At 36.6% G+C, this 26,404-nt stretch overlaps 1 pseudogene; it reads right to left on the bottom strand.

Annotated features, from left to right (window-relative positions):
• LOC129366740 (transmembrane protein 132C-like) overlaps positions 1-26,131 on the bottom strand; it is a 155,477-nt pseudogene extending 129,346 nt beyond the window's left edge.
• Positions 26,132-26,404: the final 273 nt, after the last annotated feature.

The following is a 26,404-nucleotide window of genomic DNA, read 5'->3' as shown; positions in this document are numbered from 1 at the left end:
CCAAATCTGCATGACAAGGCAAGGATCTGACACGATGCATTGCTCTGTCGCCAGCCTAAATTATCATACAAAAGAAATAAAAAAAGTTGATTTCTTCATTTTATCTCCCCCACTCACACACACAAACACACAGCACCTCCCCCATCCCATCGTGCACAAAAACACAGATGCATCAAAGCAGGAAATTAATTTATTTTATACGCTGCTTTATTCAGTCACCATGTGAAGTCCCCAAGTTTATGAAGACACACACATTATAATTAGCCTACAAAGCCTCACTGAATATTCAGTGGTCCAGATCCACAGTCTTATTTTATCACAATCCACATGGAACTGTAGGAGCACTAAGCAAGGCCAAGTTATTAGCCAATCAAATACACAAATTGATTTGAAAAAATAATTTAAAAAGCTGATAATGCATGCAATGTAGTTTCACACACTAGTTTGAAGGATCCACTGTCCACATGGGTTCCATTGTAAATGATAAAGAATTACCTTGTTTGATGATGATGTTTTTAATCTGACATAGGTATAATTACTTAGTGAAGGCTACTTTGCCACTCAAAATGAGTCTTTGAGAAGAACTTTAGTTAAAATACTGTCTGCTTTGGAAAGAAATACCAATACCCTTTAAACTTTTTCAAATCTTGTCAAAATGGCAATAAACTCAAATGTATTTTATCAGGATTTTATATAATAGATTATCAATATTTAATGACACCTAAAAATGATGACATCTTTGTTTCTCAATACAAATCTATGAATCAATTAAACATCTTACTCTGATACTCCTAAGTAAAACTCAGTGCAACCAGGTTTTTAGAAAAGAGCATGCCTATATAAAATTTTATATCAATACAAAACAACTGTTCTACTAACACTTGAGGCTGTATGGTTTCAGAGAACATTAAAGAATAAACAGCATCACAAGACCTCAAAAGTCAGGAATAAAATTGTTTAGATATTTAAAGTTGTGGATCAACATTATCATAGAGCACTGTTCAATCCATCATCTGAAAAAAAAAAAAAAAAAGAGTGGCACAACTACAAAATTCCCAAATCAGTACTGTCCCTTTGCACTGAAACCATGCAATGAGAGGAGAGAATTAGACAAGCAGTGAAGAGTTAAATGGTAATTTTGGAAACTGCAGAGATTAACAGCTGAAGTGGGAGAATCTGCATCACAATTAGCTGTGCTGTCAATAAGACTGATCTGGTGGAAACTGATGAGAAGAAAATCACTGTTGAAAGAAACAAACAAGTTCTGATTAAAGTTAAACTAGTTGTGGTGGAAAAGTACCAATAACTCTACCTGACCACACCACTTTCATTGTGACACTTAGTGGAGGCATTATCAAAATGTAGGCTATATTTCTTAATAGGAAAAGTACATTTGAATCCGAGTTTATGGGAAGATTCATGCAGCTAAAAACAAGGCAATCCAGGAAGGAAACCTGTTAAAAACCTGCAAGTAAAGACTTGATAATGGGATGAAGGTTCACCTTCCATCTGGTAAACCACTATAAACATACAACCAGAGCTGCAGTGAAAGCTCAAACCTTAATACAACTTGCAGGATTTGGAAATTCCTGTTTTTGCAAGCTATTTCACTTAAAGGACTGCAGAAAGCCTTTCAACCTCTCGATGTGTAAAGCCGGTAGAGACATACTTGAAAACATTGGTAGCTTTTATAACAGTGAAGGAAGGCTGAAAATATATGCGCGCCAAGCTACTGGATTTTATTTATAAAGAAATATTAGTGATAAAAAAATAAAAGCTTAATCCTTTTCCTTTTACTTTAGAGGTTTGCATTACTTTGTTTTGCTCCATCAACAAAACATGTTGAATTTTGCTTCAATAATGTTCAGGGATGTGAATCGTTTTGAAACCCGTCCCTTTTTTTTTGTCATTTTGGAGGTGTGTTTTTCCAAGAGAAGAAACAGTGCATATGTTAAGCTGGAGGAGGTTTTTTCATGACAATGCTGGACTCCTGCAGCCTCTCACCAAAATCATATGACTGCCACTTATGCCTCCTGCTCAGTAGCCGCTTGTCAGTATAATACTGCCAACAGACTGTTTGCCCTTCATTTTGTCCCAGCTCCCATCTATGAGAAAGAGCACAGGGATTATAAACAGAATGCTTTAATGCACAGCAGGGGCTTATACTTCACAACACAGGTCCGATTCCCATTGAGAAGACTGTAATACCATACCTGCAGAGCTAGATAAGCCCCTCAATCCTTCCTTTTATTCCTACCCCTATTATTTTCCAGGGTAATATTGCATTGGTAAAAAAAAAATGGGCAAAAGTCATTATGAAAGAAAAACAGGATGCAAACAGAAAAACTGTGACAATTCATGATGTGAATTTTCATCTGAATACCTGATCCATTTGGTTTGGCATTCTATATGCACACAGCATGCAGCAGGTTTTTCTCTGCTAAATTCTGAGCAGTACAGCTTATCATAATCAACTAGCAAATGTGTTCTTCTCTGACAGCTGGAAAGATAAAGTGATCTTTCCCAAAACATTTCTGTTAGGGGTGATGCTAGCATGCAAAGGTAGCTTGCCAAGGAGAAAAAACACTGGCTTATGATTGATAGCCATGCTTCTGCTTTTTACCTTTCTCACTTACCTCTTTCTGAAAATCTAAAACAGATATGCTGCAGAGTCGGGTAAACTCCAGCCTAAATATTTCCAAAAACTGCTGAAACTGATCTTAATGATGCAATTCTGATCAAAAAGTAAGGTATTGCACTATACATTTTCTTATTTTAAAATGAAATCCCATTCAGATATTTATGTATGAGAAATAGCAATTTAAATAAGAACTTTTATTTAAAAATTTAAAACCAAAGTTGGATAACCCCAAAATCAAAGCATCCCCAGCAGAGGGGATGAACGAAACATCCAACGCAAAAAAAATGTGTTCTTTAGAAAGTACTGATGTGGGCCAAAAATAATGTCTGTGTCTACCAGAGTCCTTTGATCTGCTTTCCAGCCCACTTGATTAACTACTAGACCCATTACAAAACCATGAGCGTGTTTAATACAGCAAAGTGAGCCATAAATTTAAAAGCAGCATAGTGTGATTCCCCAGCTTTGATGAGCAGACATGACTTTGGAAGCGTACAAGTGCTGAAGCAGAGAAAAACTGACCTGCAAGTGTCATCAGAATGCAGCAATTGTGGTACCTGCCTTCACAGAGTTTGCAAGAGAAGAGCAAAGAAGACTTCGCTAAATGTAAATTGAATATAATGAGTACACTGGGGCTTCACTTTAATCATATGTGCTTATAAAAGAAGCTCTGCCTTGTAGAGCATCATAATGAAGCTGATAGTAATTAACTTACAGATTTAAGGTACACTCCAGCTTCAGAGGAAACCAACCACTTTGGAAAGATAAAATGTGCAACATGTCATGTATGACTGCACATATACCAGACATGTTTTCAAGAGGAGATGAGCAAAAGTAGCTGTAGTATTGTATGTACAAGGAGTAACACGTCAGTCTACCATCTTCCAACAGTACAAGATGAACAATAATTTTGCTAAGGGTTTTGTCAGGCTTGTGGTTAATTTTGCATAACATTAGTCCAAAGTTAAAACCACCTTTATCAAATGGCATAAACTTTTTTTAAGCTATTTATAAGGATTTTGCTTTTCAACTTTGTTTCAACAAATGTATAAAATTCCAGTTACCTGTAAATAGCAACTTTTCTTCGCAAAACTTAACACAGGTGACTGTAAATATGACTTCAGAAAAACTTGTTACTGAATACCAAATGCACAGTGGAGGGAAGTAACAAAGTACAAGTACATACTTGTTACTGTACTTAAGTACAATTTCCATGTATCTTGTATCATCACAATCTGGTCAATACAGGGAAAATCTTGTCTAAGAAGAGGCATCAGTGAAAATCAAGCTTAACTTTACATTTGTGTCTTTTTATCTAATCATGTCATTGTGTTAAATTGATCACGCCACAATAAATTATAGCCATCTGTGACGGAGGAGCCGTCACTATCTGAGAGTCGAGTAAAGAGTCAGTGTTAGCAAATATATACAAACATGCACAGTTATCAACTTACCCGTTTCTTTTTCTTTTAGTTTGGATTGAAGTAATCCCGCGTGTGCATCGTGGGTGCACACGCGGTGTTTTCGTTTGACGTTCATTCTGATCGGTCATTTTCAGGTAGATGCTTTTCCGGTTTTCTTTTGAGTGAAGTTGGTTCCGGTTTGGAGCACACCGGGAGCCAATTATGTGATGTGGTGTAGTCATCACAATGTGCTGGTTGTTTTTGTTCTTTTGTTTGGGTGAATTTTGATTATAAATTTATTTATTTTTCCTTCATTATTATTATTTTGTATATTTCAAGGATTTGAGTTAGAAATAATTGCTTAGTTTTTGTTTTGTTTGATGGACTTCCTCTGGGCGGAGCCTGTAGCTATAAAAGCAGGTCTCTGTTTCACAGAGGGCAGTCTGCACCTGGACTCTAGAGGTGCCACACTGAAGGTGAGACCCTTGGACTGTGAAGGTACTGTTGTGCTGTTTTGATTTTAACCTGCCTTGGACATTTTTTGTAAATATTATGCATTTGCTACTGTTGATTCACTGCACTGAAAGAAAAAAGTAAATCTCACTGAAGTAATCCCTGGCCTTGGCCCGTCATTTTTTTTTTTTTTTTTGTGGTGGCCCAAGTCATAAAAGTGACTTGGGCCACTATCAAAAATTAGAGGAAAGCAGTAAATAAGTTGAAGTTTTTAACCAAAATAAGGTAATCTAAGCAGACAACACATGGGAGGAGAAAGCATAAATTTAAATAGGTTAAACTGTTAGTATGGTTTGTAGCCAGTGTCACAATAAAACAGATATGTCTATTAAGTTTCCAAAATGTTTTCCATTCCTTTTAAGTGATGCTATCTGCTGATGAGAGAACAGTCTTTCAGGAGATGCTGCTGCTCTACAAACTAATTAAGGATGCAGCTATGCATTACAGATATAAAGTCATTCTGCATTATTGATGATACCTCCACAACTACTTTTTACAAAATCTGTCCCAGCTATCAGGTTTCATAGAAATGGATCAAGTTAAATTTATATAATTACCCAATCAAGCAAAGGCATTAAAAGAAATCACATTTTTTGTATGTATTGTTAAGAGTAAATCTAGCCTTAAAAATGTTTTCAACACCATCTCTCACCTTAAAGAGAATTGTCATGTGTCCCATACTCTTTGAAAAGTGAATATTGTACCCTCTCTGTATTCATGGAGATTACACTCTCTCACACTCACACACTGGCTGTGAGAGCCCAAGTTACCTGCTAGAAAATGCTGGCACCAGAGATGCCCCAGACCGTTACCAGGAGCCCACACAAGCCCCACACTCTCAGCTTGATGCCCACAGCGAAACAAAGCGGATTTCACGTCTCTGCTTAAATCCTTTGGATTTGGATACATCTCCACTCCCCCCTATATGGACCTTTTAAGAACTGGTTTATCCTCTATTACTATCCTCTATTACTGTGTTCAGATCTGGCCACGGGCATGCTCAAAGCAGCACAGTAGGACAGTTCCCTCAAAAGGGAAACTGGGACAAGATGACTAAATAAGACAAATCATGATCTTACTGCTTGTCTTGAATGCGGTGCATACGTATCTTAAGCATATATTAAAGCATTTAAAATGCAGATTGAGGACTATGATTAGATGGGAGGAAAAAAGGCTAATCTGATTAAGCAGATTCTCATTCTATTATGCCAAAGCATTTAAATTTATTGATAAATGTCGCCCCAATGTCGTTCAAATGAGTCAGACATTTGAAAGAGACATCGCACACTTTCACTGGAGATGTAACGATGAGGATGTTACAAACCAGGGTGACAGTGCATTTCTCTTTACTTCATCTTTCAGCCAATTCACTGAAACAACCCTGAGCAGCCTGTAGATTGGACATCCCTCGCTATGTTTGGATTGATTTTGGCAAAAGTGTCTGTTGGTAGATTTGGTTACCCAAGGTAATTGAATTCTAAAGAGAAGCAAAGGCCACAGATGGTGGCAGGGTAAAAGTAATGAGATCATGAAAACAGACTTGTGAATGCAATAAACAGAGTGGAAATGTGGATCCCAGCATGGATAACAAATAAAAAGCATGACATGCAAGTCATCAGTATCTGGCAGATGAGGCCTCTGCATAACTATTACAAAGTTAGAGACTTGAATTGACCAATCACAACATTTCCTTCATTGAACTTATAACATCTTTGTAATGGTAAAATACAACTTACTGAACTAAAAGTACCTGGTTAAGGTGAGGAAAAATCCTGGTTAGATTTTGGAAGCACAGTTTTTGATATTAATTAGGCAGGCAATGGCACATGCCATAACATTATGGCCACTTGCTTAACACCACTGAAGATAAGAGGGGAAGAAGAAAAATGTGCAAATCCACATTTTTGATTATTGACTGATTACAGAATTATGTTTTCAGAAGTGTGAATCAAAATAGAAAATTACATCCCTCCATGAATAGGCCAGGTACACATACACACACGCAGATATGCAGACGCATCTATTCAGAGTTTAACACAGAAACAGATTTTTCTCATTCTACGATGACATCTGGTCCACCACAGCACAGATTGCAATTTTCAGTCCTGACAGGGCCTACCAACTAGCCATCAGCACATTTAACGCTAACAAGAAATTGACCAATAACAGTTTTTTTTTAGGCTGCAATTTTGAGCTCAGGTCTGGCCTGAAGTCCTCAGATAGATCAATATCTATGTCTCATTCTCCAGGCCAATGTATCACAGATCCAGGCAAAACATGTACAGCTATCAAAATCCTATATAACAATCTTTATATAATATAGTGTCTGACCCTCAAGCCTATTCCAACACAAAGTCAGATCCTGAAATGTCATGGCGTACAAATGAACTGTACTAAGTTGCAACAACTGCATAGAAAACAAGCTGTATGTCCAGAAAGGAGTAGTTAGATCGCAAGTCCATAATTAATGATCTGTTAATGCAGGTAAGTCTCAGACCGACACTGTAAATTTGTGAAGTGGAGAGACTATTCCAATCTCTTTATCACCACAACTGAGCCGGTCTGACCTTCCTGGTTTATTGCAAAAAAGTATTAATATCTATAGTAAAAAGATAGAGGTTTTGGAAGATAGAAAGTCCTGTTGCTAATACATTTTCTTATTGGCTGGAGCTCTCACTTATGTTTACCTCTCTTGAGGCAGTGTTGCTGAAAATTGGTAAGGGAATTGAGTCCTGGTTTGGGAACACAGTCCTAACGGTCTTGAATAGTTTCCCCTTAGGCTTCAATTCCATGGTATCTATCAAGTTCTAAATTAAAATTCACCTCTCGGCCTGTGGAGGTTTTCTTTGCTTCCCTTTTTGGGTGTCGTTTTATAACGTAAAAAAATGTTTTTTGGACTGGGGTTAATCTATTTAAATCAGATAATGAGCAGTGGTTCTGGGCCAAAGTTAGGCCCTCTGAGATAAGATGGTGAAATCATAAAACAAAACTGATGGGCAGGAAGTTAGAATGTGTAATATTCTGACTGTTAAATCCTGACGAGACAGAAGTGAAAAAGACTTTTCTGACAGAACTGCACATGTGGATGGTTGACACAGTTATAGATTATGTTTTCCAGCTGGACAGCAAAAGTAGAAAACACCAGGGTAATAGCTTCCCTTTTCTGACCTGGCCAGATAACACCAATACCAGACTCCAATCACTCCTGTCATCATCTTCACCTAAGCACTTGGAACATTCACCCACAGAAACTGGCATAAAATGACAGAGCTATCTTCAGAAGAAAAGAAAAAAGGTTATTGGCTTTCCCCTGGCAACTTATTGCAGAACTTATTGCACAACTTTTCTATAAGGTGATGCAGTTGGGGAACAACACAGCATGGGGTGGTAGGAGCCAAAGCGGCAGGCTCATGTGACAACGCAGTACATATTGTACTGTCACAATCTCTTGGGACCGAAGCTGACGGAGCAAGATAAATATGTGATCTCTTGCTGTCAATCTTTCACGCAGTAAGAGCCAACAGTGTTGTTAACATTCTCTCTCTGCTCTGATTGCGTAGGTTCATTCTCATTTCCTTCTGATTTTTCTGTGTGCGCACCGAGTCTTCTGTTAGTTATGGTAATTGTCTCTAGACCCCCCACAGATTGCGATCCTTTCCCAGTTGGATGGCTGTGAAGTTGTTTGCCCAAGGAGATGAGTCTGCGTGTGTATGTGTGCGCGTGCGATTGCCTGCGTGTGTTTACAGTGTGCTGATACAATGTGTTGAAATCTTTAATGATGCTGCACACATGCATTTGAGTGTGATTATGTGCGTCTCCAGCCTGAATTCCCAATTCTCCAAACTCTCAGTGAAGAAAGAATATATTTCATCTCAATGCTGACATATATCGATTATTCTCCCTTTTATTCCATCTGTTTTTGATCCTATTAGCAAAGCAGAACCTGCGGGGTGGGGGAAGGAGACTTTCTTCACAATCTGGTTCTCCTGAGTGAGTTACATCTTATAACTGAAAAGATTATGACAAAGTCCCTACATTCCAATGCTACCTGAAGACCCCCAAGCTTTTCAAATTGTGAGGTTTTATACTGATTTACGATTCAATATGCAATTCATTTACCACTATGCGACTAAGCCCTTATGAATAAAATTAAAAATACAGTTTCAGATTTACACAAGTGATGTCTGTGAATAGGTCCAAACATGACACATTGGAAAGTTAAAACTGTTTCAGTTTTATTGACTCAAAACTTTTTAGAACATGGTTCAAACACTTCAAGCAAAAATAAATAAATAAAATAAAATAAAAAACACACACAAAAAAAAACTGAAAACCAAAGGAAGCAGTCTATGGACTCCAGGTAGCCCACTTATTCAGAAAATGAAGGTCTTGCTTTCAGGGAAAATTAATGTAAAAAATCAATTTCTATTTGGTGGTTTTTGGGCAAATATCTCTAAAACTGCATTTTCCCCTAAAATGTGATTCACATCTTACGGCTCATTGTATTTCTATGCCCTTATAATAGCATTGAGGATCTTCCCTGCAGTTCAGCAGCAAGAAAAAACACATTTTTTTTAATAAATAAAGATACACCATTACTTTTCTTTGCTTTTGACACATCACATGCACAATTTCATCAGCTAAGGAAGGCTGCCACATGTTTTATGGACATATTGAAAAATTCTGTGGAATGAGCATCAGAAATTTGAGCCATTATCAATATCTCACTCAACAAATTTAACAGACACTCAAATGTCAGAGAAAATAACATCAATTTATCTCACACCACTCTTTTTATACTCTCCAAAAGAGAAAAAACAGACACCAGTACCATGCTAATGCTCTTTTCACAAAGCTTTCATAATGTGTTTCTCTTCCTGTTTTCAGAGTTCACATAGAAACTGCACACACCTCCAAATTGCCCATACATGCTTGTTGCTGAGACAGAGGGAAGTTGTGAGTTTTCAGATATTTTATTTGATCTATTTTGAAAAGAAAAAATGTTTCCTTAATTTGTGGCAATCCTAATCTTTTGTCCAGTTTGTGTAAATGCCAAGTCCATCAATACAAGTACAAGTAACAATTCATGTACACACTAACAGCTAAGGGAAGTAGGAATGGCTATTGAAGCTAACATACACAGCTATGCATGGCAGAAGAAAGCTAGAGTATCCTTTGACAACTCATGCACATATAGGGAAAACAATCAAAGGCCCCAGCTTGGACTCAAAGTTTTTTTGCTGCAAGAAATAATGATAAGAACAGCCCCAAGGTGCAGCCCTTTGAGCAAGTTATTGATTTTAAAATACAGAAGAATGAGCAATCATGCTGTACACACCATGTTTGCTAATAAAAACCAGGTTCAGTACAATCTAAGCAATTTCATTATATGAAACATTTGTTGATATATAAATCTAATTACTCTGCTAGCATAGTTAAGGACATTACTCACGCTTTTAAGCAAGAAAATAAAACAAAACTGGGCATTTATTGTTTGTCTAAGCACATCAGATTGGATGCAGTTCACAGCAATCTCCTCTTGGGCTAAAACCTGCTTTTCCAAAATGCTCTTTCTCCATACTACAATAGTTCAATTTTGTTTGTGCTGAATTAGCGGTCTGCCCATACTGAGCTTGAAATTTGAATGCTCGCAGCATGGAGCACATAAAAAAAGAAAGCACATCAAAACTACTGAACTAATTTAAAGTCATCCATTGCCAAAAGACACTTAAAAGTCAAAAACCTCTGAGAAGAGGTGCTTATCTAAATTATCCAGACACAACCCACATAATTCTGCTTGCTAAATGCTTGCATTTATTTTCTGACAGTGTCTCTTGAGGTCTTTTGTGACATTAATATTCAAGGATATTTAAACAAACAACTCAAAAATAATATGCCAATAATACTTAAAATTTGGAGAGTTCTGTGCCCTGTCAGGAGTGATATTGTACAAAACATCAACAATTTTTAATGATACAAGAGAGAAAGCAGTTGTTAGCATCAGTTGTTTAGTACCTACAGTATCTGCAATCATGCTTTATAATTCTTCCCTGCTTAAAGTTATAGTATGCCTTTAAGACCAAAAATTCATCCATCCATGTTGCCATATTCCAATTTATCCAGTTTATGCTTGTAATAGCTGAAGCCTGTCATGTCATAACAACCATCATAAAAAGAGAAGACAAGTCATCAGTCTGTCACAGGGCAAAAACAGACACTAGGGACAAACATTCCTGTCTCCAAATATGCACTCAGTAAGGTAAGTTTAGAATCTCTAATTAAATAAATGATGGTTTTTGACACTGGAGGGAATCTGAAAAACCTTCTTGTTAAGCAACAGAATTCGTCTTCAGCAATGCAGCCATTTTTTTTCTTTCAGTTTTATGGTTTTATTTTTTTATGTTATTCTTTGCCCTACTTTATACAATATTGTGCTAATACTTTACTTGTTTTACTATGTATCATGTGTAATTATGATACATAATTGCACATAATTATTATGATTTTCTTTTTTCAAGAAGAATTTCTATGAAGCATTTAGAAATATTTTCAGCTGTCACGCACATCAAAATAAGATGGCCGTAAATACACATGTAATTATTAGACCTGCTATGTAAAGAAATGTCCTTGCTTAGTATAATGTACTCGACATTGTCCTTCATGCGCTTATCGGTGTACTGGGGTGAATAAGAGGCACAAATGCATCATAAAATGTATGGCGTGTGTGAACTGGTGATTGAGACATGTTGTAAAGTTGTAGATGAGGTGCTCCATAAAAATGAGATTTACCATATACCATTACTACTACAACCAAGCACTCTAAGGATCTCCATGATTCTCTCCTCCGTCAGAAAGCGTTTCACAAGGTATTTGTGATAGAAGTGAACAATGTATAAAGCTATCTTGTTTTCTATCATGCCACCAATGTTCATGTATTGAAAAGCATGTGTTACATGGGGTTTAACTGTGATGAATTAAAAAACTAATTTAGGCTTGGAGGTAATGTCCTATATTTGGTATAGAGCCCATGTACAGGAAGAGATGATGTAGACGTTACAGTGTCCTAGTTTTGTTATAACGTCTTGACAGAACCTTTTAAATTTTATTTCTAATTTAAGCATCAACTGACAACCTGAGGATTAAAATGTGCTCCCTCATCTTCAAACTGTTATTACCTAATTTATTAGATTTCAGTAGATTGTGCCTCCATCAGTTGGAGAGTTCGGTGCATCACTACCTGGTTAGAAAGAGATTCTGCATTAGTAGGATGAGTATTAGGTCTCAGCTAAAACACATGCATAGTATTTCTGTACATTCTTCAAATATTAGAACAACTTTGACAAATTTATGGCACCTCAGAGCTTTGACACTCGTTCCACAAAAGCTCCAGAAAAGCTGTGGCAGCCTGACAATTGATTAAGCTGTATTTCATTAAACTAAAGGTGGATACATAATAGAGTGACAGAAGTATGAGGCCTGCACAGGGATGGTGCCACTCAATATTTCCTTAATGCTACCTTTAATCAAGTGCACTTGGTTAAGAGTTAGCACTATAGGTGCTAAAGCTGGCTAAGGCTAAGGTGGAAAATGGGAGATTTATTTCTGCAGCCACGTTGCTTAACCAGTTTTTGAAAAGGCTTCGTGTTTCAGATGTTTATTCAGCTTGAAGAGGGCAAAACTAATTGAATTTAAAGGTTAGTTCAATCATAACATCTTTTAATTAAAGCGAATGTGTTACAGGACACAACGGTAAAGGTAAGGAACCCTATCACATAACAACACAAACAGAAAGCAAAAGGTGAACAAAACACAAGGAGGTATTTCACAGTAACAATAATGGTATTATAATAACCGAAAGAAACTGTGCTGAACACAGAAGGAGGAGAGAACAAGATAAAAAGCCATTGTGGTGCTTACCGAGAATGCAATGAAACAGAAAGCAAGAAAAGGGAACAAACCACACAAAAGATAGACCACAGCAGTACATGCAACAAAGAAGATCGATAAAGATAACCATACAAACACTGATCATCCACAAACTGTTTTGGGGGGGGTTCTTCTCATTGGTCATTGTTTCACTTATTTAGCTCATAAAGCTATGTTGGCCATGTAAAGCTTCTAAGTTTGATCCAAATTAAACATAAACTAAGATGTTGAAAAAGGCAAAAAAGATTTTCCTTCTCAAATGTTTAATCTCTGGCCTGCATTTTAACCATATTTCTACACAAAAGTTTCACTTAAACATCCAAATCATTTTATGCAAGCGTTCCAATCACTTGGTCATGAGAGCATAAAAACAAGCACTTGGCATGCAGACTGCTTCCAAAATTTCTATGCTAATAAATATTACACAGTTGACTACTAGTGATACTATAAAGCAGAATTAATTAGGAACAACAGGCCATGTAAAATCACAAATGATGGTCTATGGGCATACCAAGACATAAGTGTGACTGGTTTGGGAATGACCTCTTCCTATTCACACATCACTGTGCAGTAGTGCACAAATCAAGGTCCGTAAACACAGGAATAAGCTAAGTTTGTGTGCAAAAACATTACTGGCAAATTAAACACTTTTTGAGGAAAAGTCAGCAGACATAAGACTTTTTCATCCAGCATCGGAATCTGATCTTAAAAATTCATTCAAGCATTCCCATGAACACGCTCCTATAAATGAAAAAATACATAATCCCTCAAATAGTAATTTACCCTGTACTGAAAAAATAAGTAAACATCAGAATTACCAAATTTCAATTCTCATTATCTATCCTACACATATTTTCAAGTCATGCTGTGAGCGTATGTGTATATTTGAAGGAAAAATAGATCCACTGTTGTCTTTTAAAACAACTGAACTACACAGATTTGATGAACATGGATCCTCAGAGTAAAATAGATTAACCAAATATATAAAAATATGACAGCTGGTGAGTTCCATCTTCTCTCACCATCTGTTCCAGTCTTTTGGGCAGATTGGGAAATGCTGTTGTGCAACATTCCTCTTCATATATTTTAACAGATTTTCTTCATGAAAACTTGCCATTTTGTGACTTATTGTTGGTTGATTAAAGATAACTTAATTTCTTCCGTGGCTTTCAGGACAAGTTTTACGTCTGTACTAATGAAGCACTATTTATATTTTGTCTGTCAAACAAGTGAAAAAGACTGATGAAAACACAGAGCAGCTTAGTTAAGCTAGTTCCCTTTTGCTTGAATCTAAATGCAAAAAACTTTGTGCTCTGAGGCAAAATTATAATGTTGTCTTTTACAGTCTTGCAGCCAGGAGTTTTACATAGTAATTTTATGTAATTTTGTTTTTTTGTTGGTTTTTAAGGTTGTGAATACAAAAAGCAGAGATTCTACAAGCATTCTCTGAAAAAAAAAAGATTGAATAAGGGAGTGCATTCATATTACATGTAAATGTATATATTTACCATGAGAAGTGGTGAATGTAAACAACAATAATATAACACAATTTATCAAAATTGTACTCTTAACACATGTACAGCATGTAAATTTGAAGATAAATGCATCAAACAGCTAAAGAAAAATATAAGAAAATCATTTCTATCTTTGATAAACAAAACACTGCTCTCATACACTTCTACTTCCACACAAATAAGCCTAGATTAATTTCAAACTTACATTTTCCATTGTTCACTATATATTCTACCACCAGACTTGACCTTATGTTCATTTGCATGACTTTTATTCATTTTTCTTAAGGTTTAATTGCTGCACAGTCCCATCTATTGTTCTTTTTCAACAAAATCTTTTCATCTGCTTTAGTAGGAGAATTAGCACCACCTACTGGTAATCCTAAAAGATATCCTAATAAATTTAGATAATTTTGATTTACAAGAATTGGATGCATAAACCCTAATTTGTAGTAGGTTAACTGTAATTTGAAGAGGGTCAAAATTATTAATACAGCCTCAGATATTTATCCCTGCTTCAACCACAGTATTTGTAGTTCTCAGCAAGCTTCTGGCATAATTTTGGGAAGACATTTGAACACCCCTATTAGGTGAATCAGTAGGGTTGATTTATTTGGTTTTCTTCCATAAATTTAACTTTTACATGTTATCTCTATATTAGAAGCTTAATAATAATCCTACCAAAGTTTAATGATAATCCATGTTCCACTTAAGCCTGGTTCCCAATGTGTTATCGAGTATCATAGGCAAAATATTTTGCCATACTAGAAAATCTCTGGTCATCAGAGTTAAGTTGGTGGTCTGTGGTTGCTGTGTGATAAACTGTTGATTAAGCTCTCTCTTTATCAATGGAAAACTCTGAGAAATACCTAGCAGTGCTAAACATTTTCTGTGAAGATTGTCCAGTGTAATTATTGCAAACAACAGATGTCTGTTTTTCAACAGGGGTGCCATTTCCCCCTGGCCACCCATTGTGGGAATCACTTTAATGGATCTACAACTGAAGTGGGCCCAGGAATGGTGCAGTTTGGGTTCTGTTGTATGGTCAGCTCTTAAAGTAGAAGCAGACAAAGCAGCACACCGAATCTCACCGACCTGTGCCATACCGCTCAGGGGAAAAGAAGCATAAGAGAATGTGGACCAACAAAAAAATACATAATTGTTTGAATTGAATGAGTGTGCCCTAATTAATCAACTGATTGGCTTAATTGACGCAGAGAAATTAGTTTTTACTTGGGTTCTTCCAAAGATTGAAATAATCCAAAGGTTTTTAAAAGCCTTTCTAGGATGATTCCCTCAATAATAAGTTAATGGACAGAAAGAACATGAAATTATTCCATAAAAAATGAAAAGAGAATACCAGACCATAATGTAGAGAAATAAGGACATTGATTTTTTATAAATATTCTAACTCAATACCCAATACTAAAATCTTACCAATACCATTCCAAAGTTATACCACAAGATGCTGCCTCCCAAAAACAATATTCAGTAAAACTCCTTTTAGTCTGTTGTAATAGTTGTAATTTCACAGTTTTAATAAGTATGCATTCTCACTGGAGGCTCATTTTCTCTTCCAACAATGGTATGAAATGATTTGTTTTATCTCCTCTTTCATTCTTTCTAGCATAAAAATCTTCCACGATCAGATTGGAGAAGTTCCGGTAATTGATCTGTTCCCATCCAGAATTGTTTTACTTCATAATGACTTTTTTGTTTTGTGTTTTCAAAATGATAAGTTACACAGGGAAAAAAAAAAAAAAAAAAAAAGCAGATGCAAGCAGGAACTGCTCGAGTTGATAAAGTCATTGCAATATACATTGCCAGTGAAGTAAACCAGAGCAAAAATTGCAGTTGGCAAACGCTGGGCCCGAGAAGGTTAGAAGAAATAAAATGGAAACAAATTGGAGTGGTAGGGACATGCCAGGCCTGAAAAACATGAGTGATGTTTTACTCGTAACTAACAACATATCAGGCAAGAATACTCCACACACTATTGATTATAGAGGTCAGTAGCAATAAACAGATTTATTAACATAATTAAAAATTATTTATATTATCTGTCTAATCTTGGCCTCATGTTGACATATGCTGGCTGAAATTTAACTTAAATAAAAAATAAATATATATACACGATTATATCTATAACAGAAACCATCATCTTTATTATTTTCTCAACATTAGAAATAGTAACCCGTTCATTTTTCAATTGGATGGCTTGAATAAAAAATATACAATTGGCTTTGGAGCCCTGAGTGCATTGGCAAACAATAATCTGTTTGACATCACCTTTGGAGTGGTGGATTCTTCCTCACTGACTGGCCTTTTAGCTCACATCAGGGCAAAGCTTCATTGTGGAAAATGAGACTTTCTTAGCTGCTTTAGTCATCAATTGCAAAAGTCTTTGTTTGTTGTTCTGGGGTGAATGTGATGCACATTTCAAACCAAAACAGATTCCCCCAGAACAATAAGCTGTCTCATTCATTTTCAAACATTACTAAATTAGTAATTTAGGTCATGTGTTTTTCTTTTCAGTTGTTTGCTAGATTGAACATTAGACAGTCACACTAACATATTTGATGGAATTTGACAACCCAAACTTCTGTGCAGTTAAACTCATAACTCCACCTCAATGTCTTCAATTAATTCAGGGCTTGATTGCCTTTATTTGACCACAGACTGAGCGAGCAACACCAACTTGCTGGTTCTTTTAACTTTATGTACTCTGATTTAATTTATGCAGAATTCTCAGTTTTTTCTGTATTTCATACTGCATAATGCTGTGATCTGAATATCATATAGCATTGCCCCAGATTCGTTGTTGATGTGTTTACATGAGAAACTGATATTTAAATAAACAATATTTACATTATTCAATATAAAATCTCAGCTGAGCACTCCAAAACACAAGTTCCCTTTACACCTTTATTGTATAATTATTATCAGGACCCTATTTAGAGTGGTTCATTCTTTATTACTGGGTTGAACAACCTTTATTATAACAACATAACTAAAAGAAAAATGATTTCCGAAACTTTAAAGCAAGAATAATGTAAGTCCTCATGCCTGGCTGTTGTACTTTCTGTGCAGACAGAAGCTGAAAATGCATGCGAGAGAAGTAATAAAATAACAAGAGACCTATTAATACATGTAGGTCAAACGTGCGTCGGATTTGTAACTTTTCAAACTCCAACCCACTCTGGTCAAGCCTACACACATTGAAAGATCAGGCAAAATTCAAGTGGAAATCCTCCCACATTTAGCACACTGCCCTCAGAAGCAGCAACTACTTTTTAATCCAGCTGATTAAAACTGTTTACTGCAATGGCAAGCTCTGATAATGAACAAACGCTGCTAAAATATGAATTGAATCATGAAGCATAAAGTGCCTAAGAGATTGAGCAATATCCTTGGGCAGAAAAATTAAGAGCTCAACCTAAAATGTGTGTTTGTCAGACTCTGGATTTCAAATTGTTCTTATGACAAGACAAGCTGTAGAAATGTCGACGTCAGGAAAGGTTTGCTACAGTGAGACACGGCAAGTTAGGGACAGGGTACTCAGTTGATCCAGTGAACAACTGAGTACTTAAGAGAATTACTTTGAACACACATGGGAACTACAAACAGAAGTACCAACTCTAATTGACAGATCCATAAACCCTTAAAAATAATCTTTGGGAGCAATCCCTAAATCTGTCACACACAATGCCATTTTGGTTTTGGTACATAAAATAGATCCATTCAATTGTTCAAAGAATAACACTAGATTTATAATGAGACTATATTACCCGGTTTTATTTTGCCTACACTGTTAAGGTTTCTGTTAAGGTCAGCTCTGAAACAGATGTGCAACAACACATTTCTCAGTGAATATTACTTTGGTGGAATAAAAACTTAGCATCAGAAAAATTGGATTCTAATGGTGTCATTTTGCAAAAGCTACTGACAGCAGATGGGAGCTTCTACCTTTAGTCCAGCGCTCAGGCGATTAATGAAGATGGAAAAGAAGGGGAGAAAGGATGAGTGACATTCAGAGATTCTGAAGTGCTCCTAAATACATTAGGGTGGCCCCAAGAGACAAATTGCAACGTGAGAGACTCTGGCAGCAGAAGGTGATAAGGAGAAAGACAAAGTGCCGTGTAAGGGCATCATCTTCAGCATGTTGCATCTTTAGAAGAAAAAAAAAAAAGACATTCTTATAAAGCCATTTTACCAGCAGCTTAGAAAGTCCAGCATGAAAGCACCAGAAAGCAAATACACCTTCATTGTTCAGCAGATAGCTGTGCCGTACAACCCCAGGGATAGCAAGCAATGAAGGCTAAAACAAGGATGTGGAGCGACATACTGAAGCTGTCACTTTAAAGATCTAATAGGAAGTCCCAAAGTTCAAAAAGGACTTGTGGTAGAAAGTGATTGATGGGGAAAAAAAGTGAGACACCTGTGGGATGAGACGCCACACCAGATAACCAGCAGCTGATGAAGCAACAAGGCTTTGAATAATTATCGTTGACACAAGGCATGGGAGTTCAGTCGTGAAGCATGCCACAATCCCAGCTGACAAAATGTCAGTGAGATCCAGCACGAGAAGATCAAGGAGCAAAAGGATAGCAAATAAATGCGGAAGATGAAGTACAGACTGGCCCCAGATGAAATAAGGAGATTCAGGCTCTGTAAACTTTAACGGATAGGGTTGCTTTCTCTGAAATTTCAGGACCCACATGCAGTTGAAGATTGTAACAAGGTATATATTGAACTCTTACATGACTGAACATGAGAAAAACAATCCAAATTTCTAAGCAATCATGTTAGATTTACAAAACCTTTGTGCTCCCATTATAAGTTTCGGACAAACTGTAATTAATGAGCTTTTCATCATCATATTGATGTACAATAATCTTTCTTGCTATGACAAAAACCTGGACAAAACATACTTTTTGTTTTCTTTTACCACCTGACATCCCTCTCACTGAAAATAGTGAATGTCACGCATCAGTTCACCTTGGCTTCTGAAAAGAAGACAACATGCTGAACGCCTCAGTAACACCTCTGGAAAATGTGCAGTCCTCCCTCTGTTGTATGCTGAATTTCTGCAGAGGATCGCAGAGTAGTGAAACAGTTTGAGTACGCAAATCCCTTTTTAAAATGCTGACCAGCATTTCTGACCTCTGATCTGAATTCATAAACAGTGTTACAATTCTATGTTGCACACTTAATGTCTAACAGCATTTATATGCACAATCTGATGATTTTTATCTGGTGAGTTTTAGGAAACCCAAAAATTTGTCATTTTCATTTTTTTCACCTTGCAAAAACAAATTACTGTCTTCTGAGGTTCAGCTTTCAGTAGGAGAACAACCCTAAATGAAGAGCTTTAGATCAAAGTCAATTCATTTGGCAACTGTGGAGACTGTAACAAGACTTGAAAACTTGTATTCGTATAAACTCCATCCATTTTGACAGTGTTTGAATTAGCTGTTTTACTTTTAAAAAAATTATAATAGGCACAAAATGTGGGGATATAATTTTTTCTGTTATTCCAGTGAAAGGTGGTACTACAAACTATTTATTAAGAGGAGTTGAAGGCAAATCCACATCACACCTCTCAAATTTTTTATTGTTGTGGTTGTTATTTTATGACGAATACAATAAAAATGAGAGGAGCAATGGATGCAAATGTTTTTTCAAGGAGCTATAATCTGATATTATTCTGTGCTACTCAAGCAAACTTAAAACAAAACCTGAATAGTAAAGCTGGTGCTTACAATCCTGTAATTGGATGTTTATCACCATGAGCCCTCATGCTGGTGCTGATGAAACCGGTGACTTGCTGTGGAGCAGGAGAGAATCGGCTTCAGTGTATATATATATATATCAGTGCTTGAACCTGTGCTTCAGTGGTGAAATCAGATCGAATTGCTGACCAGCACTCACTTGGCCCTGGTTTAGCTAAGAAAGCAGGAAAAATTATACATGGATACAATATGAACAAAACCAAGAAGGCATTGTTTGCCTTTCTGTTGTATTTCCTGCAGATGAATGAACTAAATTGGATCTTGCAGCATGATACTTTTTTTTGTTGGCTCATATTAAATTGGAACCTGTTTGTTAATCAATAGCACTTAAGAGTGAAGCTAAGTGTGACGTAGTAAATGCAAAGGACTTGATTCTTGATTCAGCACTGCACTTGGAGCAATTTTCAGTTTGTCTCAAAGCTATGCTTGCTAGTTAGAAATTTTTACTGCTGCTGGAAATCTTCACCGTGTCGCATGACATTAAAATCTCACTGGAGCAAGCCGGCTGCAGCGAAGACAGGTCAGGCACTGCAGATGTTTTCCTCTGTATGCACTGGCTGGAGACCACCTCAGTTATGGCACACCTCTGTGTGAACTGGCTGAAGGTCAAAAGCTTTTATTCTCTGGTCTTCACATCTGTCATCTTTTATGGTTATTGCTCCCAAAGTGGATGTAATGTACCTGATTTTTCGTTCTGGCAGATCATTTGTTATACTAAATCAGCAATTAAGCCTTCATTTACAGCAAGAAAACTGTGAAAACAGCTTGATATAAAATACATTAATTGCAATTACATCTATTGGTTTAACACAACTAATGCTATACAATAAGGATTACATTTTTTTTTAATCTTACATAAACAAAAACTTCTAATTGACTTTTTAAAGCCAAATCTCTAAACTTTTATCTAAAAGAATACCATTAAAACATTTCCAATGACCTTCCATTTTGTAAAAGCAGTTTGAATTGCATCCTGTTCTATGATAAGCTATACGGGCTATTTTCTATTGTCCTGGTGGCCGGTCAGACTTTATGTGAGAATCTGCAGGTATCCTATAGATTAGGTGACTGTCAGGGTGATTGTCTGTAAGAGACATCCTGGAAACCCCTGGGTGAAAGCAATCAGGTGGCTGGAGAGATATAATATCCTCTGAGACTCAGAACAAGCAAAGAGTTGACTGACAGGAAGCAATGTGTTTTTCCCTTCCTGACACTCTTTGTTTTCATTTTTGCAGTTACCTGGTAAGCTTAGCATGCTTCGTCTGTTGAATGTTATTTTTATGTAAAAGAATATTTCTTCTAGTGTGCATTTTACATCTGGAATTGAACATCAGAATAATATTTTGTTGGAGCATCTTAAATCTAAATTAAAAGTCTCACCTACCAACCAAAAAAATAATAATAACACAACACCAACAGAAAAGACCTCATTTGTACTTGTTGTAATTTACATTTTTAGAGGATCAAGAAAATGTTTGTCACATAAATAACTATTTCTTTTTTAATAAGGGGGAAAAGTTGTCCAAACCCATATAGAAAAATGTAGTACTTCCAAGTCTTGTACATGATTGTGTTGTTTATGGTGATGTAGAACAATTTTTAGTCCACATTCTTATAGAAAACCTTTTTGAATTCAGTCACATAATCAGGAATGGCCTTCCCAAAGCATAAAGGTCTGTTTAAGTTGATGCCACAGTATCTCAATTAGACCTTAACTAGGACACATCAAAACCTACTTGCACTTATAATGGTTTAGAAGTGGATTTACTGCTGTGCTTCGGATCATGCTCCTGTTAGGGGTTAAGTTCACAAACTAATGGATGGGCAGTTTATTTTCTTTGTAAAGAATTCATGCATTCACCATTTACAGCACGTTGTCCATGTCTAAAGGCCAGCCCCTGTACGTCACATTGCCACAGCTCCTAGTGCTTTTAGATGTACTGCAGAATACCAACTTGTTGAATAATGAGCACTGACTTTGACAGAGACAATTGAAATTGTTTGTTCTTTTGCAAGCTCCTTGATGTTTAAGTGGCTATAAACTCTTTGGGTTGATTTTTTTTAAAGCTATTTACTTACTTACATAGTCAGACAAGTAATTTGTCTTCATACATGGTGAATGTATGAATACTTACTTACATAGTCAGATAAGTAATTTGATGCTTCCACAGTAGTCAGACAGGAAGTAATTATGCCTGCGTGTGCTTACCACAAAGATGCTGTTAGTGACAATTCTTGATTCAAGAATGCAGATATTTCACATAGGGCCAAGATTGTTTAGGTAGCTTTTCCCTCTCAATAAATTAAAACATAAATTTGATCATGTATTTTTACAAGAGAGCAAATGCTTTCACACAGCTCTGTGTATATTTCTAGTTTCTAACCAAAAGAGAGGCAACCATGACCGCTGTAAGGACAATAATGCAGTCATGTCACAAAGAGTTAAACATGGAGAAAATTGGGAATTTTCACTGATGCAGCAGTTTTCTTCCACAAACCAAAAGAATATATGCTAGATTACTTGACAGCTCTGGAATCTGCATTTTTGTGTGCATAACGGTTTGCCTTGTTCAGTGTTTATCCTCACTCTCTGTAGAGTGTCTTTCCCAGGTGTACCCTAACTCTTGCCTACAGTTGGCTCCAAAACCCCACAAGTGCCTGGATTAAACGGGTCCAAAAAGAAAAGGATGGATATTTTATAGATTGTCACATTAACACAATATATAAGAATTCTTGCATTTTAGAACTTTTTCAAATAAAAACACTTAAGCTCTGTTATTGAAAATAGTTAAAGTTTTTATGTCACATTTTTTTTTCTGCAAATATATTGAATTGGCAAGAACTAAACAGGAATGTTTCTGGTTCTCAATTCTTAAAAAGGTCAAGACTGCAAGCCAAAACCCCCACCCACATCTTCTATAAACATTCAGAACATTTTTATTTTCTGTCAGTGAACGATCAATGTCCTCAGAGAACATATGCAACTATAAAATTAGTCTGATTGCCCATTCAGATGCTTTCGAGCCCAGAGTGGTTGACATTGCCTCAGTAAGTTCAGCACATTGCTTGTCTTATAAATCTTGAATGCACCACTCTATTTTGTTTTACATATTTCCCATAGTAATAGTTTTCTATGCAATGTACTTAAATGAACAATTAACAGTTGACATTCCATTTGATCACTGAGCTTCATACATTTTTCATCATTTATAATACTGAAATTCTGAATTGAATGTATATTAATACTGAAATGCTCAACTGAATATTAAGTTAAAGAAAACAGGCAAAATTGAAGTTGAATGTATCACAAAAAACTTTTTTGATTAGCATTTTCTTTTCTCTTTCACATTTTGTCTTTTTATACTTGAACTTTTAAAACTCAGGCTTAATTAATTTTCAGTAGTAATACTTGGAGTTTTTCACCATAGATCAACAAATCAGGAGGAATAACAAATTTAAAGTTCAGAAAGAAATTTAGGTTTATTGTCTACCTTTTGTTCCAGTTTATTCTACAAATTCATAGGAAATGTTTATATTTTTATTAGCTATAAACTGCAAAAGTGCAGTTTCAAACAGTGCCTTGTAAAGTTTTTGCTTTGGAAAATACTTAGGGTTTTATTTATAAATTGCCCATACAGGTTTTTGCCACTGCACAGGGAAACATGGTGGTGGCAGTATCATGAAGTAGGAGGACTGTTTCTATGGAGGAACCAAGTAACAATAACAGTGACCTCATGAGATTGTGAAAAGCTTACTGCCTCATGAAAGAAACTTTATGTAAAACTGAAACAGCTATAAAACGGCAGCACAAAAGTATGCATGTTTTTTTTTCTCCATAATCTGCTTTGAAGACTTGTTGGGTGGTGAAATTGTGGTTCAGCGTAAACTGTGGGAAGATGAAATGATTCCGCTGGTTATGAAAGAGATTCACCTGATGGCTAGTTGCTAACTAAACACACCACAAGATCTAAAATGGAATGGTTATGATCAATCAAAGCATATTTATTAGGACTCAGTACAGTTCTAAATCCAATGAAGAATCAGTGACAAAACACAAAAGAAATTGTGCACAGGCACTTTCCATACAATCCGAGAGATCTTCAGCTATTTTGCAAATAAATTAAGCTTGAGTCTCTAGATGTGAAAAACTGTTGGGAGACAAAAAAAATTACAGCTCCAAATACCCAATTAAATCATATCAGGGGTGCTACACACAAATGCACACCAAGCTTCTCAATTATTTTGTTTCCTGAAAAATAAAACCTTCCTTTCAGTTCACATTTTTGCACTACTTTGTGGATGTCTGTCACAGAAAATCCACACAATGCAATTTAGAGTTGTTTGACAAAAGATGATAAAGTTTAAGAGGTGCGAGTACTTTTGCAAGGCACTCCGAGCATGAAAAGAAAATGTCACTTAAAAACCCAAAGAACACTGTAACAATAGTTGTTTTTGACATATTTTCTTTTTTTCATGGAAAACTGCACAGTGGGGTTTGTCTGAAAACAGAAGCAAAAAAGCTTTTTTGTGTTTTTCGTTTGTATAAAAGACTGACTCACATTCAACAAAAAGAGCTGCACTCCCAGATTCTAGTGATGACACGCTCATAATGAAAAGACCTCACAAATCGTTGAAAATGGATGAAACATCAAGCAATGTTTAACTTACTAAAAATACAAATTGTAAATTGATTATTTTCCAAAAGCCAAAAATACTTGAGATTAGAGATGATTTGTCTTTCTCACATCTGCATCCATAAGGGAAGACACTTAATATTATCTGTAAAATAAAGGCACGGAACTTTTCTGTTCCCTAGTTATGCATATTTTAATCGCATGACTGCATATTTCCAACTGTGACAACTTGTACACACACCGACTGGACCATATGCAGTACTAGGGAATTAATACACAAATTCACAAACACTTATCAATTGCAAATCTGTGCAAACTTGTTAAAGGATGCATCCCCTCTCTTTTCCCTGCTTGTGACTGCCAAATTCTGCAGTTCCTTGCTTTCTTCCACACATACACACACTTTCTGCATGCTATTCCAGTGCTGTGGTACGGCACCTAACCCCACACACTCACGGGAGACAACTGTCACACTTCATTCATGTTAATATTACAAGTCATTTTGTATTCTGCCACAACAGCTTACAGCTAATTATATGTCTCATAAATTATATATGTGCCGTTGGCTGAAAGGATACAATTTGCATTTCATTAAATACTCCATGCTGAATGAAATCACTCAGGGGAAAAAAAAGGTTGATGTATTTACAGTGTCTCTTATTTCATGACCATTAGCTTCCATTTTCATAAATCTTGTTCAGGGTCCTGAGAAAAACCTTGTAAGAGATGTTTTATTTGGTGGCAGATTTTTTTCCTCTGGGAAAGGGGGGGTCGGGGGGGGGGGTCTTACCTGTCCACAGGAAGAGCATGGTGAGTCCCATGCACTGCCGGGACCCCATGGTTTATTCAGGAGGGGGGGACCTGAACGGGTAACTCCTTTTCAGCAGAATGTAGTGCTACTTTGCACACAAATTATCCTCTCTGAGCAGATATCCATTTTGGAAAACACTGTGTCTTCTGTGCGATTGAACCTGTGGACAGAGATATCCACAATCAGGAACATGTCCAAATGCATCTCTGGTATGGTTTCTGTCCTCATTGGGCAGACATTAGAGCCCTAATATTCCTAAAAAATATATATTTTTAGGAATATTTATTTCTTTAATATTTTATATCTTTTGTACAAATCCGATTTTAAGAATTTCATTACCTTTTAACTGCCCCCTGACCCTGACTTGAAAACTTTCTACAAGTAATCCAACCAATTCAGATTATTTCAGAAAACCAAGGGTGAAAGTGAATTTAAAAATATTTTCCTAAGAACTGAACCAATATGTGGTTCAGTTCTAACTGAACTTCTTGAATCTATCAGGATTATTTTGGGGGAGAATTGTTTATTTTGGTGTCTCTCAATACTTTTTTTCACTGAAACTTTTTAGTCTCTAAGTGACTATTATCCAACTATCTAGTCTGACAAAGTAATGCACTATCGGGTTGTTTCTGTATCTCTTACCGTTACTCCTCTGTCACACACTCCATCCGATGTTAGCATTTGATACCGGGTTAAATTAATGCTGCAAAATTTTCACGCACCACCGCAGCAGTAAAATGAAAAGAAAGAAATTAGAAGAAGAAAAAAAAGCAATCCCAGTGAGTCAATTTGCGCTTTGCTAAGATTTCCTCTAACATTCGTGGATATCTTTCTTCCTCTTTTCTTAGTCTTTGAACATCAGTTAAAAATCCGTCGAATTTGGTTGAAACATCACCTGCAAACACCTGGCTATCTGAGACGCGGTCCCGCAACTTTCCACGCCGCGGATCTGAAGCGCGGATCGGCTGAGACGAGGCGGTGAAGTGGCTCCTGCGCGCGTTGTCTCCACTTCGCCTCGTTCCGCACTCCGTGGCTGTGGATGCTGGTGAAGAAGCTGAGGGGGGCTTACAGAGAGGGGGCGACGGGAGGGGTGGGGGCGAGCTCCCGGCTGGCTTTGGCGAAAGGGGATTGCGGGCATCACATAAGCAAAGCGGTGTGCCATTAAACCCGCAGCTC

Source organism: Poeciliopsis prolifica, unplaced genomic scaffold (genome assembly GCF_027474105.1).
Source record: "Poeciliopsis prolifica strain line A6 unplaced genomic scaffold, Auburn_PproV2 SCAFFOLD015, whole genome shotgun sequence".
In the NCBI taxonomy this organism is placed as follows: Eukaryota; Metazoa; Chordata; class Actinopteri; order Cyprinodontiformes; family Poeciliidae; genus Poeciliopsis; species Poeciliopsis prolifica.
This window is presented reverse-complemented; position numbering and strand designations above follow the sequence as displayed.